This window comes from Octopus bimaculoides, chromosome 2 (assembly GCF_046866305.1).
Source record: "Octopus bimaculoides isolate indiv1 chromosome 2, ASM4686630v1, whole genome shotgun sequence".
NCBI lineage: Eukaryota > Metazoa > Mollusca > Cephalopoda > Octopoda > Octopodidae > Octopus > Octopus bimaculoides.
Window position 1 is genome coordinate 153,400,642 of NC_142929.1, and position 16,526 is coordinate 153,417,167.

General features: G+C 36.8%; 1 protein-coding gene across 26 annotated transcripts in view; it reads left to right on the forward strand.

Moving 5' to 3' along the window:
- The window catches only part of LOC106874330 (uncharacterized), a 902,231-nt gene that overhangs the window by 321,620 nt on the left and 564,085 nt on the right, over nt 1-16,526 (forward strand). The window lies entirely within an intron of this gene.

The following is a 16,526-nucleotide window of genomic DNA, read 5'->3' on the forward strand; positions in this document are numbered from 1 at the left end:
CCGCATCATATGTGTGAACAACACATGCAACCACGGGCAATTGTAAGGCCCTCATCTACGTGTATTTGGTGTTTAAAATTGGTTGCGTTTCAGTTATGAGGACCGACTCCTGTATTTGTCGCAAAGATGCGTCACCGGGGTGTCTAGACAGGATTTCTATGTTAATTCTGTCCAGTACACCACCATGTTGTTCTTTGGCATGCTGGTAGAGCACCGAGGTTTGTTTTTGATTATTATAGTCCCTCCAATGTTCGTTTACACGCTTAGCCAAACTTCGTGCCGTCTCACCTATGTATGTGGTGTTTCTGTTTTTACACTCACCATCCATACAGCTTATTTTGTAGACTACATTTCTGGCTTTGCAGTTGGCACCAGGACTATTTTTGCACACAATGCAACTCTCTTCAACACACCTTGTTCTTCTGAAGGGATATGTTTTACATATTATTGATCTAATTGATCTCCCTGGTTTTTCTATAACATTTATCCTCAACTTGGTACTTTTGAGGATTTTTCGAACATTGGAGGGACTATAATAATCAAAAACAAACCTCGGTGCTCTACCAGCATGCCAAAGAACAACATGGTGGTGTACTGGACAGAATTAACATAGAAATCCTGTCTAGACACCCCGGTGACGCATCTTTGCGACAAATACAGGAGTCGGTCCTCATAACTGAAACGCAACCAATTTTAAACACCAAATACACGTAGATGAGGGCCTTACAATTGCCCGTGGTTGCATGTGTTGTTCACACATATGATGCGGAATATGAACGTAAATAAATTAATTAAAAAGTCTCTATCTGATCTGATATAAACGAAATTGTTACAAACACACATATGGACGCACATACTTACATATAAGCACGAACACATAAGTGCGTGCACACATATGAGCGTGCACACATACGAGCTTGCACACACTCACATGCTCATACCAAACAGTTTCGAAACAACGCCAAAACAACGCCAGATCATATATTCAAAATAAATGGAAGTGGAGAGACAAGTTACTGAAGAGATTGCAAGAGTGCAATGAAATAATTTAACAAAAAACTATATAAATTAATAAAGGACTGAACCAGTGCGTGTGTTTATTACCGGCATAATGCCTCTCCCAAGGTTTAATTGTATTTCTTTCAACACACGTATCCACATCAAGAATCTTGCACACGAAATACACATACGAAATATATATATATATATATATATATATATATATATATATATATATATATATATTATGTGTGTGTTTGTGTGTGAGTATGTGTACGTGGGTTTGTGTTTCTTTGTATGTAGATATGTATATTGTGTATGTGTATGAATATACCTGTGTGTTGTTAGTTGAGATACATACCCCAGCAGAATTCACACTGATTACCAACAACGTAACAAGGCTTCTTCTTTAGACAAGAGAGTTCCTAGGGATTACTGAATAACTGGGTACGAGTTAATGTGTGAAACTGTGAGTGAATGTACTCTTATGTTGATGGTGTACATGTTTCTTTAGTACGCCAATGTTTGCAATTTCTAGTCAAGTATGTCGTATGTATACCCATGGAAATTCCAGAAAAGTCAAATATAAAAATATTTGTATATTTGCATGCACGTATATATGTATTTATGAATATTATTATGCGTGCATGCATGTTTTTACACATATGAAAGTGGCAATATGTGAATTATCTTTATTTTTGTAAACCTATTCAATTGATTCTTGTGAAGACAAACTGATACATAACTATTGAATTATGTTAGCAAAATTGTTCGTTTTACCTGCGTCATTCTCATTGCTAAATTTCAAGTAGTAACTAAGGCAACATTTCTTCGACAGCAGCTGAATCAGCAATTCTACAATTACCACATCTTCAATGTGTACCTCCTCTCTTCACATTTTCTATTTCTCTCTTCCTTCCTCTCTTTCTCTCTCTCTTTCTGTATTTCTCTCTCTCTCTCTCTCGTCCTCTATATTTGTCTCTCTCTTTCAGTATATATATATATATATATATATATATATATGCATACACACACACATACATGTGCACGCGCACGCGCGCGCGCACACACACACAGAGAAAAACAAACAAAGAGACACACACATATTCATCCATATGGATAAATAGGTGGCCGAGCTGATGGCTTGTTATTAGACAAAATTTTACTTAGAATAATGTTTGTAGTACAAAATAAAAATTATGAACTAAAGTAGAATGAATTATTAACAGAATTTTCTTCCTCTTCTTCTTCTTCTTCTGATTATTATTATTATTATTATTATTATTATCCTCCTCCTCCTCCTTCTTCTCCTCTTCATCTTCTTCTCCTCTTCATCTTCTTCTCCTCTTCATCTTCTTCTCCTCTTCATCTTCTTCTCCTCTTCATCTTCTTCTCCTCTTCATCTTCTTCTCCTCTTCATCTTCTTCTCCTCCTCCTCCTCCTCCTTCTTCTTCTTCATCATGGCCACGACGATCACCACCACCACCTAGAACATCACCACTACTATCACTACCACCAAGTCAGAGATATAATACAACACAGTTACTGTGAAAGTAAACAGGAATTAACTGTTAAATCATTTTAAATCTTGCAATGACAATTTTACCGGTTATAACATCATACCAATAATCTCCTGCTGTCTGCTACAAAACGTGGCAAAAACACGTCACTAGCATCACTTCATTCATAAGATGACGGTAAGAAGGTCACGCAATGTTAATTGATTTGAGGAAGATTGTTCCAAATTTAAAATATTAGACTAATAAGAAAATAAGAAAAATCTAATTAAACAGCGACCTTAGTTAGAGTCTTAAACATAGTATGAATATATGTATGCATATTCATTTCAGAGTAAATTATATGTGATTAAATGTATGGAAATGTCTTTTTACCAGCTTGGAATAGGAAAGAGGACCCTCAGTGACTATTGGAAGGAAGGAAAAGAATGTTATCAAATAACTGATCTAATGCGAGTGTACAGCTGAATAGACCACTACCTAGGGTTGAGGAATTTAAGTTTATCTTTCAAGAGCTGAAATAATTCCTCCAACAGACGTCCACAGAGTTTTTGTATATCAAATTTAACACACAAAGATTTTTCGACCCAAGGCTATAGGAGTAAACACACGTTTCAATAACGTCTAGAGATTGATTTCAATTAATTAAGTACTTAATTATAGGCGCAGGCGTGGCTGTATGGCAAGAAACTTGCTTCCCAACCACATGTTCTTAGGTTCAGTCCCGGTGCGTAGCACCATGAGCAATCTCCTTCTACTATAGCCTCGGACCAACCAAAGCCTTGTGAGTGAATTTGGTAGACGGAAACTGAAAGAAACCCGTCGTATGTATGTATATATATATATATATATTAGGCGTAGGAGTGGCTGTGTGGTAAGTAGCTTGCTTACCAACCACATGGTCCCGGGTTCAGTCCCACTGCGTGGCATCTTGGGCAAGTGTCTTCTACTATAGCCTCGGGCCGACCAAAGCCTTGTGAGTGGATTTGGTAGACGGAAACTGAAAGAAGCCTGTCGTATGTATGTATATATGTATGTGTGTATGTGTTTGTGTGTCTGTCTTTGTCCCCCAACATCGCCTGACAACCGATGCTGGTGTGTTTATGTCCCCGTAACTTAGCGGTTCGGCAAAAGAGACCGATAGAATAAGTACTAGGCTTCTAAAGAATAAATCCTGGGGTCGATTTGCTCGACTAAAAGGTGGTGCTCCAGCATGGCCACAGTCAAAAGACTGAAACAAGTAAAATAGTAAAAATAGTATATATATATATATATATATATATATATATATATGTATGTGTGTGTGTGTGTGTGTGTGTGTGTGTGTGTGTGTGTGTGTGTCATTGTCTGTGTTTGTCCCTCTTCCACCATCGCTTGATAACCGATGTTGGTGTGTTTACGTTTCCGTGATCTAGCGGTTCGGAAGAAAAGACCAATAGAATAAGTACCAGGCTTACTAAGTATAAGTCCAGAGGTCGATTTCTTCGACTAAAAGGCGGTGCTCCAGTATGGCCGCAGTCAAATGACTGAAAAAAATAAAAGAAGAAAAGAATATGTAAATTTATTTTTGAATGGACGAAACTAAAGTGCAAGCTTTCCTTGTATAGTGGTACCTGTAAATTAAAGAAAAATGCATAAATCACACCTTGATAATGCCTGTTGTACACTTCAATTGTAAACATCGTATCAAAGACTGTTTATTCAATTCTAGAAAGAAAATAACGATTAAAATCCGTGAACATGGAGTGTTTAACGGACAACGCCATGCTTTTTGGAAACTATTTAACTCTAGTTTCAAGCGAGTGTGCTGAAATGATAGTTATAAGTAATGTTCAAACATTTTAAACACTCCACATTTGCATATTGTAGTGATGTGCGTTATATTGTTTAATATTGTATTATATTACATAGACATACCTGCTATTGTAAGTAAAAATGTAATAAGGCGAATTGCAGTGACATAAGAACATCGGATAAAATTACTTCCAGATGTTCTAAGTTTAAACCTACCAAAGTCAGTTTCACACTTTCATGATCGCTAAATAAAGAACGAATCCGTGTCAATGAATTGCAGAAAATGTTAGAGCATTAGACTAAAAGCCTTTGCATGATCTTTTTCAGCTATTTGAGTAGTCAATTCAGTTATAAGGTTATTGGAAAATGCTGGCATTGAGTCAAATATTAACATGAAACTACAGATGGCAGTCCACTGAAATCACAAAACTAAAGTGACCTGTGTTTGTAAGAGCCTTATGCATTGGAAGTGAGTGGCAGAATTTCGTGTACACATACACACACATATCGATATTGTATATATATAACTAAATAACTACACAGACAGACAAACAGACAGGCAAACACATACATACACACACACACAAGCACACAAACACATTTATATGGATTGATGTGCTTATGTGTGAGTGTGTGTGTGTGTGTATTCGTGGGTGACTGTATTCAATTACCTGTTTTAATCGAAGTTGCTTTATCCTAGCTAATTTTGAGTCTTGCAGGCTAAATTAAGTTAATGCGTGAGACTTATATTTCTTCTGAGTAATGTAATGAATGAATTCAATCGTGCTAAGCTACAAAAATGTTGAAGTAATACTTCCTAAATCTAAGATTTCATGCTCGATTTTCTACTTCCAATCTAAATTCTATATTTTGATTTCATAAAAGTTATTTAGAAAAACGAATACTACATATCAGAGTTACTAAGAAATTACACATTTCTGATAGTAGTAGGAATTTTAAAAAGCACCAAAGTAAAGAACAAAAATTGCTTGATAGCAAGATATTCTAAAAATGGCAGACGCTTCTTTCTGTAAATGGCATGTCCAGAATGTAGAACATAAGAGATCATGTGCTGATACAATTCTCTGGTTTTGTTTTCTATTGCAGTTCCCCTTCCTGATGTTTATTGCTTCTTTCTTCCAACCAGTTCGTCAAGCTTTACATCAGTATTATTCTTCTACTTCCTCCGTTTCTTTTCCCTTCCATCTTTCTGGTCATCGCTCAATTCTCTTGGCTCTCTTTCCTCATCACATAACCAAGGAATCTCAATTGCTTGGCCATTATCCCACGAAGTAGTTACCTATTTGTTGCAGCCCGGTTATCACTTCTTCATTGGATACTTTGTCTCAATATTCTCCTTAAGAGCCACATTTCATAGCCCTCGAACCAAGTTTTCATTTCTAATGTTATAGACTATGCTTCACTTCCATATATATCAACAGAAAGTCGACACAGCAGTTCAATATACAGATCTTGTTCTTGATGCTCAGAGCACGGTTTCTCAAGATGTTATACAATTGTGAAAATGCAGATTTTTCCAGCACTGTTCGGTTTTTGATCTACTTCACACATCTTGCATCTCTGTGACCACAATTCTAAAGTAGTTGAAGGATGATACCTGATACCTGCTTAATTATTTGATTCTTCACTTTCAACATTCTCTTCTCTTTCTTCGTCCCCACCATACCCTGTCTTCTGACAAATTATGAACAGGCTCTTCATCTCACTTTCTACGATCACTACATTGAGAAATCTTTGAAGTTCATATTCTGATTCTGCAAGTAAGACTGTCATTAGCATATCTTACGTTTGTGATGTTTCTCCCTGTTACCCGAAGACCTTTTTTCTTCTGCAGTTCTCTTATGATCGATTCGTTATAGTAATTGAAAAGATCATTCTTAACTCCTCTCCTAATGTTAAATTCAGATGTCTTTACCGTACAGCTCAAGGTAACTGAATCTTCAAATACGAAGGTCTTTCTATAATCTATGAAACACATGAAGTCGACTTTCTGCATCTCTACTGTCCATTCCGTTATCATTCTCAATACAAAATTAGCATTCTAAGTCTCAGCATCCTTTGCAAAGCGAAACTTCAATTCCAATCTCAGGTGTTATTTTGTTTCTTGCCTACAGAAGTAAAATTGTCAGAAAAATCTTTGTGACGTGACTCATGCGACTAATCATATGATATTTTTCACAGTCCACCTTCTGATTTCTGCGGAGTGCAATGAAAATGGGTTTGCTCAGATCTTTTGAAACTTTTCATTATCATAGCTCTTGTTTATTACATTTATTAGTTTTCTAACTCCATATTCCTCTAATATATTTATCATCTCAATGACAAGTTCGTGTGTCCCAGCATTTTTGCGGAATCATGACAGAAGTATTGTATGCGGTCATTTTCCCCGTCGACTATCTATAGGTAGACAACTTTTATTATATGAATTGCAGACAACTTTTCAGCTGGCTATGAGGTATTACAAGGTTGTTTTCGATCATGTAACCAAGGTTGTTTTCGATCATGTAATCAAATAAATTCAGTTACAAGGATAATATTTGAAGGAATAGTTAATATCTGTGTTTTCTTTTCTGTGCTTCTTGTTCCAATTTTATATTTTATAATGCGATTCTCTTTAAGATGCTTGGACACAATGAGTATAAATTTTTCTAAATAATAGCCTATTAAATGCATTTCCTCAACATTCTACTTAGATATTGCCCTCTCGTTCTGTTCAGATTTAAGACTGTCTTTCTATCTTAACTTCGGTCTCTGAGGAGCTCTTTTCCCTAAAGATAGTTCCTTCAACTTCCATAGACACTATACAGCCTAACTTTCTTAGTCTGCTATGTTGCAAAATAAGCATACAATATTAGATATATATGCATATAGAAATCATGAATGTTAGTCAGGAAATTTCACTACTTTATATAATATTTCATTTTTGTATGCCTACTTATTATGAAACATTTTTTAACGAATGCGTCGTTTAGCAACAATGTTGTGACAAAGGGTTGTGGAAATGATGAAAAGACATTGGCAAGATCACATGTAAGATGTCAAAGTAATTGTAGAACAGTCAGCATTCTATTGGAAGGAATGTAATTGTTTCGTTTGTAAGTAGAAATACAAGGCAAATTCTCCTTCGGTGTGCAAGTAACAAAAACGGAGAGTGAACGTGAGAGGAAAAAGAATTATACAAATTTAAGCAAAGAAAAAGAAAAGATAAGAGAGAAAATATACAGAGAGAGAGAGAGAGAAAGAGAGAGAGAGAGAGAAAGAGGGAGAGGAGAGGGAAGGAGAGAGAGACGCATAAAAGGAGAGTTAGATCCAGATAGAAATATAAAAAGACGGAACAAGAGATATACAGAAATATATGATGCAAAGAAAAAAGCCACAGAGAAGAGGAAAGAATAGAGAAAAGAAAAGAAAAGAAATTAAGAGAGAGAAAAAGAATATCTTCTAGATTAGAGTGTTAGTATTTATTTTTACTTGTCACTTCCGCAGTGAGGAGATTGTAAATAAATTATATATGCATGCATATGATATATATATACATATATATATATATATATGTAGGTTCATTATGCTTTCCTTTAATTTAAACTTTTAGTATAGCGTTCATACCCTCTATCCCTTAACAGCTCCTTGTAAACTAGCGTTCTTGTTTCTAACGGTCATTTACTTAGCTATATAATGTTATAACTCGTACACAACCTTAGCATTTAGCACATGTCTTGCTTTTGTATGTTGGTTCCCTGACGATGAATTTATGTGCACTTCCAGCACCTCTTACTTCTTTGGAGTAGAGTGCACATATATTTTGAAACATATGTAGGAATGAAAGGAACTTATTGATTATACGCGTTTTGTTCCATTTATTATTTTTCTTCATGTATATATATATATATATATATATATATATATATATATATATATATATATATATACAGACGGTAGTTATGGAGCCATTGCAGATTTCCGATATAGCGGATATATATATATATATATATATATATATATATATATATATATATATATATATATATATATATATAGAGAGAGAGAGAGAGAGAGAGAGAGAGAGGCATATAGACTTATGTATATGCTTTAAAGTTGTTCTTTGTGTCATCCTTTGCACAACCATTCGTTCAGGGGTTGAAGATTTTCTTGTCTCAGATTCTGTAGCTCACAAATTATTATATACTGTATAAACTGTGATATTCTGTCCTTTCTTAAAAGAACCTAGGTTTTCGATTTAGGTTTCATATTTTACATATCCTCTTAGTCAAATGATAGTGGGTATAAAGTTGTAAGCACGTTTTAGGTATTATATTTAAATTTGCATACGTTGTTTCTAGATACTTTATCCTGTATTTTTTAAGTGAAAGCTGACTTCTACAAATTAACATATTTTAATCTGTCGCCCCCGAAACAAATATTAGATAGGTTATTTAATTTTTTTTTTTAATTTGGTTGTTGTTTTTTTTTAGTTTTGTATTCAACAGTATCTTTTTGTTTTATCGGTTTCGTTCGTATTCGTTATTTCGCTCTGGCTACAATGTACTTCAATTGACAATGTTAAGTTAATGACTAGTTTTGGGTCCTGAATACATTGCTTTTGTTCAAAAAAGATGCTTTTTAAAATCTTTTTCGTTGAAGATTGTTACCATGAATATATCGTTGATAGTGAAATGTTATAAACACCAGTTCTCCATAGACGGCTTTAGTGTTGTTTATTCCCCACCTGGTTAGTGTTTTTAATTTCAAGTAGTATATAAAAGCTGACCTGTACTTTGTTGTTACTATGATTCTTAAGATTTACCAATGTTCATTCGAGAGAGATTAGTAACGCTTTGTGTTCCATGTTTGTCTTCAAACTTTTATAAAACTTATAACTGCTGTGTATGTAAACGTTAGAAACTTTTTTGTCTGCAGTAGATGTTGCTTCAGTGTTACAATACTGTCTGTATGTATTAGTACAGATAGAAAGCACTACCTGCCTCCACAGCATGGGAAGTATAATCCATCTAAATACCCAAAAATGACGACAAATTTAATAATTTCCAAGTTCATATATATATATATATATATATATATATATATATATATATATATATATATATATATATATATATATATATATATATATATACATCACTGAATAGTTGCGGTGGCAGGTCTGAAGGAAAGAGAAAAGTTAAGTCAGTAACTGCAAGCGTCTTGGGATCAATATGCATCTCGTGTGCTGAAAGAGGTGATGGACGTATAATATTTTACCCATGCAAAGTCCCCATTTGAATGTATGTATGTATGTATGTATGTATGTATGCATGCATGCATGTATGTATATATGTAGGTACACTTGTATGCATTTATGAGCATACTTGTATATGTATGTTTGTTGCTTTCCTTGAAATACATTTAGATGTTTAAGCCATTCACTGACAAAATAATAAGTTGAGTCAACAGAATTCCAAAGATATACATACATACTTACATACATATATTATTTAAAATTTTTTATATGGTTTCATACATATTTATATATGAATTTGTATAGTTATTTTGTAAACATTTGTGTATGTGAATGTCCAGTTGTATACATTTAATGAGTTTACATATTTTTTTAGTAGTCGAGCGTGCGCTTGCTGTTTTCTGTATTTGGGTGTGCAGTATATATATGCTGCTGATGAGCATACGTTTCTTTCTTAGAGACTCCAATGCAGAATCTTTAGAATGATTTATAAATCTTCACTGAATGACTAATTGACTGGATATTGTAGATACAAGCCATTTTGTTTTATCCAGTCTTTTGAGTAAATCAGTTGTTATGATGCTCAGCTGCACTTGTGATAAAGTAAATAGAAGACTTTATAATCAGAGTATAAGATCTGTTGATTTCACTGTGCTTGTTCACCATATAATTTTGCTTTTCCATAATTTTGGACGACACAGTCACTTCCGTCGTAAGGTTGTCTTTGCCTCGATTTACGAATTTTGTTAGTTAACTCACAGAGGAACATCAAGTCTGTTGCACCAGGTTATTTTAAATGGAATGATTTTCTATCACTATTATTCCCTATTTATAAAGTTGCGGGTACATTCTGGTTTGGTATGATTTTAGTGTGGCTACCCTTCTCGTGGACACCATTGTGAACAGTTTTGAGAATAACATCATATGTCCTTGATAGGAAATAAATGATATTTTTAATAATTGCTGATTGTATAGATATAAATATACTTCACGATGTCGTGCAGCTACTGTTTATACATCGCTCAGAGATTTATTGTTGCTTGTTTCCACTTTCTCGAGATCAGTGATTTTTCATCACTAGAAAAGTATATATATATTAGCATTGAGAATCATTCCCCATCACCAACCAGTGGTTGTCACACCCCGATGAAGGGTCAATACTCAGAAACTCGGGTTCGTGTGTATCACGTCAGGCTGGAGATGGGAACGATGACTTCCCTTTGCAAATACTGATAGGGCACGGATAGTGTGTCAATAGCCAGCTGGAAGAGATGTCTTCCTGGGGCTACAAGCTACAGTAGCATCAACCCTTAAGGGTTAGCCACATTTAGTGGCAAATATACATCACCATATATATATATATATATATATATATATATATATATATATATATATATATATATATATGTATGTGTGTGTGTATATATATATATATATATATATATATATATATATATATATATATATATATATATATATATATATATATATATATGCCTGGGCAGCGTTCACATACTATTTTGCTTCTTGGACGAGAAAATATTTTAAAGGTTTCTGAAGGTAACCGATTCCTTTAGGGCTCTTGAGTATCGTGTCTGATCCAAGCATGGCACCACAAAAGGGGGGGGGGGAATCAAAAGTTGTGTACTGTGCGTGTGTTCTGATGTTGATCTTTTACTCATGTGAGATAGGAACCCTTTACAGGCATCGTGCATTGTCCTTGAACGCGTCCATCAGAAGCACCAACTACACTAGACTGGACATTTTGTTCGGAGTAATGATCAAAAGATCCTCGAGCAGATGCTACATGGTCAAATTTTTTATTGATAACGCCTCCAGCAGAAAGTAAGACTACGGTTTAGTCCTCGTTGAAGGCATGTGAGGTATGAAAGATCAATTGGGAAACAATACATGTCATCGGCATCAATGGAGGAAACATGTAACGGAATGCATGGGTATTTTTGAAGAAACACACATTTTGCTTGCTGCACTTAAGCGAGCTGCATGGCAACTCACTGCTAATGTATTTCATGAGTAAAGTTTGTGGGTGTCTGTATCTATCAAGTGCTGGGTTCATTAGTTCCCAGCGGATCTCCAAGTACAACGTATAGTTTCGTCTGAGTGCACAGGGTTCTTAGTGGTGAGTGATGGTCTTCCCCGGTCCAGAGTAGACAGGAATCATACACACACACGCGCTCATATATATATATATATATATATATATATATATATATATATATATATATTACATACATATAGATATCACTCATGGTGCTATTTGATTTACGATGAGCTATGCCTAACGATAACTACAGTCGTCTCACACTGTGTCCAACGAATCCTCTTATCCGACTCCACCTTTCGCAAACCGGGTCCCATATTTTACTCAAATAATTCCTTTCCTGTATAGTATATTCAGCTTGCTGACTTTCTCAGTTTTTCCACTGTAGATCCTGAAATTTTATAAAGAGCTTAGCATACCTTGTTTTCATACTCTTTATATCTTCCTTTATCATTAGCAACACGCTACAGAACCCTCAGTTTCTTCCGAGTACTATCTGATACACCAGCTTCCTGTCGAGAAGAGGTCTTTGCTGTAGCATTTATTGTTCCGCTGTGGATTGAGTGCAGGGATGATTTGCTACGTGTTTTACGATCAGATGATCCACATTGCTCTGTGTTCTTCTTACAAGTCTTTCCATAATATATTTTGAAGCCTCTCTCGGTTGCAAAAGTCCTACAGCACAGTTTGCATCCAAAGTTGTTCGCACTTCCTTCTCTGATCGAAGGAATAGCCATATTTATGCACAAGGTCATTTCTTTGTTAATTGGGTTTGATTCATTCTCGACTCAGTTAATCATGGGGCTGTCATTCTCATTGGTAGTTGTTACAATATGTTACAGAGGTGAGGATTGTAAGTGCGCAGCCTCTGCCAATCTTTCCTGGCGTCAGTAGTCTTTCCCATTCTCAGCTCATCTTTCTGATCAGTCCTCTGGTCTTTCCAAGATGCCTAACTGTCTTTATGGTATGTCAGTGGTTACCTACCACAAGGTCCGAGATGTTTTGCAAACAACTTGCACATGCAACTGCTACCAGTCGAAAGCTCTGCATACCAGAAGCCAACAAGTGTATGGGCTCATCTCGGAATGGGGCCGTGCTTGCTAAATAAACTGGTTATCAGATATAGCTCAATATTCTTCTAGCCATCGATCAACGTCTCTTTTTAATCAAATCCAGCGACTTAGCTTTTCTACTGTAGTTTAGATGTCACTCATAAATTTAAATTATTTGCCGTACATTTTTATAGATAATATTTAGCATAAATTCGCATACTCTGCTTCTAAATGATCATCACTATTAGGTTTTGGGTTGTGATTATAAGCATCATTATCTTCATTATCCTATTAGAAGTTTTTCCTATTCTTACATACATACATACATATACATGCATGCATGGACGCACACGCACACACACACACGCACGCACGCACTTACGCACGCACGCACGCACTTACGCACGCACACACACACACACACACACACACACACACACACACACACACACACACACACACACATATATATACATGCATGAATTTTTCAAAAATATTTTCCAAATTACTAGTTATAATTATTTCTTCAAGAATACACTTTTAAGTATATACTGTTCACATTTCATGCTGAATCTATAGAAAAGTAGATTTAATATTTCCTTCATAGTTTAAGGTTTTCTCTTCTAATCATTCTATTACCATATAATAACGATCGCGAATCACTGTAAAATTCTCCTATTTTCGTAGTTTCGTTTTCATTCTGATATTCGTAGGTGCATGTTTTTACGCTTCGTTAAATGTTTCCAAATTCAATCCAGGTGTGCATTGATCAAGTGATTGCTATTGTAAATTCTGGTTGACTAATGTCTTGCGAACAGTGGTTTGTAAATGGGAGTTGTGAATGTTTTCAGAACCTTTTTAATCTCCTTCGTTATCATGGGAGCTTAGAACATGAAAAAAGTTTGAAAGAACTTTAGATTTTTGCTTCTAACAAGGTAAATAACTCCTACACAGGGAAAAAAAGAGTTATTTTTCCTTAATTGTTATACTTGAAGTCGTTAAAAAAGTTGTTTTATAATGAGGGGAACAAAATAGTAATTTTTGATTAAGGTAGATTTACCTCTGTAAAAAGGGAAACTATAACAGCGGCGAAGGGGAAGATTTGGTGTTTTAACTAAACGACTCGAATAAAGTAGGGGACTGACAGAAGAGGGAAAATTTGAAAAGAGGAAAGCAAATAATATTTGCGGGGTAACAAAACCAAATGCATATGCATATATGTATTTCTAGTTGTGTGAAGTTGGTGTTTGACAAAGACGCAATTGATGCTTTTCTTCAAAATGTTTGTGTATACCTAATATCTCCCTTTCCCTGTTTAACATAACTTTTTATTTATGAATGCTTTCGAATTCTTCTCTGCTGTGCACAAATCACAACTTCGAATTCCATTTTCATGAGAGTTGGATCATTCTGAAAATTTTTTCTGAGATTCTGAAATTTGAAGAAAATTCCGGACGTTTTCAGCTGACTCGCAGTATTCTTTTTTATTTTGGTGTTTAAGGAAAGATTCTGGTTATTGAACTGGTGAATTTTTTGAATACAGAAGACTGGAAATGATTATGTGTAAATAGGCATTACTCTTCTAAGAACGAGGGTATGGTATCCGTCATTAGTTATTTTTGTCGCGAACCTTGCTGATCAGGAGTCAGCCATGTTTAAATATCATTCCAAAGCCTCGTTTTCGACTGGCTGGTGAGATGATGGAAATAACTGTGATTAGTAATAATAACAGTAATTATTACCACAATATAACTGTAAAATCTTCGTTAAAAATTTCTTTTTCTCATACTATTCAAGTGTTTCTCCACTTCTATTAGATTGGGTTCGTTAGGTGACTTCTGTATTCTAAATAATTGTTTATGCATTGCAGGATTTTCTTCAGGATTTTCCACTCAAATTAATTACCTATTTTATTTTCTAGCGAAATTAATATTATAGATAAATGAAATATCTGAGACCCATTGATAGTAAATTATTCACCAGAACCTGGGCTTTTTCTTGAAATATTATTTAAATGTAATTTCTTTGTCGATACCATGTGGAGATAAACTGGACCTGAAGGTCATGGCTGTAAAGCCAGTGGTAGCACATCTGATTAAATTTTTACTATAGTTTTATAAAGTGTAGTTTATAAAGATAGATACAAAAGTATCTATCTATCTATCTTTCTATCTATCTATCTATCTATCTATCTATCTATCTATCTATCTATCTATCTGTCTAGTTCGCGTCAATGGGCATCTATCAAGACCCTTCGACATTGCACGTTCGGTCCGTCAGGGATGCCCCCTCTCGTCGCTTCTGTACGTGTTGACTCTCGAGCCACTACTGCGGAAGCTGGCGACGCTGAGGGGCATCCCGCGAGAGTTGGGATGCGGGACGAGCGTGTCGTCATACGCGGACGACGTCACCGTCATAGTGTCTAGCCAAAAGCACATCGAGCTTGTCGGCGAGACACTGAGAGAATACGAAGCGGTAACGGGAGCGAAAATCAACCGGGATAAGTCAGTGGGCTTGCGGCTCGGCACCTGGAGAAGCAACCCCATGCCGTCAAGTAGCGCCTCCGTCGTGGGACGTTGGACTGACGGTCCGGTTGAGATGCTCGGGGTCTGGTTTGGTCCAGACCTCCAAACGGAGAAGAACTGGGACGAGATAACGAGAAGGGTGGCCACTCTAGCCCGGCAATGGGCCGAGAGGAAGCTTTCCCTGAAAGGTCGGGCGGAGGTGGCGAACACGTACATCGCGTCCGTCATCTACTACCGCCTGACCGTCGTTCCTTGTCCCGACCCTACCATCACCAAACTGGAGCGCATCCTCTTCCGCTTCTTGTGGAAAGGAAGCGTTCCGATGGTTAGGCGATCCGTTTGCTGCCAACACCCGTTAAAAGGAGGACTGGGCATGCCGTGGTTGATGATGCGCAGACACGCGCTGAGACTGCGACATCTCCGGCTCTATGTAGACATCGGTGAACAGGTGTGGTCGCCGTTTGTGCGGCGCGCTTTCCCGCAGCTCGTCTCCATGACCGAACTGCAGTCATGGATCAAGAAGAGGCCGAGGAAGGGCGAATGGCACCGCGAGTGTCGCGCTGCTCTTCGGCAACTCCAACAACCCGGGTCAACCTTGAGCGACTGCATCACAACTAACGCATTCTATAGTGGATTAGTGGAGGGAAGGTACGACGACGATCTCGGGGCGAACCTGGGCGTCGACGAGGAATACCTGACCCGCCTGTTTAAGACGACCTTCGGGCCGGGACCTATGGACAACTTCCAGAGATCCCTGGCCTGGCAGTGCTATCGAGAAGCACTACCCGTTCGGGATAAGCTCTACAGGCATGGCTCGAGAAACACGGGGCCGACCTGTCCGAGATGCCGGCAGAGCGACGAAACCGTTCTGCACGCACTCGTACAGTGTCCCACCATTTCCGAGCTGTGGGCTTACGTCGAACAACTGCTATCGCGTGTGGGACGAGTCGGTCTATCAGCCGAGTCTATCGTGAATATTGTCGCGCCTCCTTCCTTTAAACGGGAAGGAAGAGCTATTTTCATCGTACTTGTGGCTATGGCGAAAGAATGTGTATGGTGGACGCGTCTGAAAGGTCTAGAGACAAAGACTTTCCTCTCTGGGCAATCTCTCATCAACTTCTTCAAGTATCACCTGAAGAGGAAGTTGAGAGTAGAAAGGGAAGTCTTGTCTAGTGAATGCTTCAAAAAAAGATGGGTGAATGTAGCAAGGATGGCACGTGTGAACGACGGAGCCATCTTGAGCATAACCCTATGAACAAGAAAAAAAAACAAAACAAAAAGGCAAAAGAGAGTCACTTACTGTTATAGTTTCTTCAATGA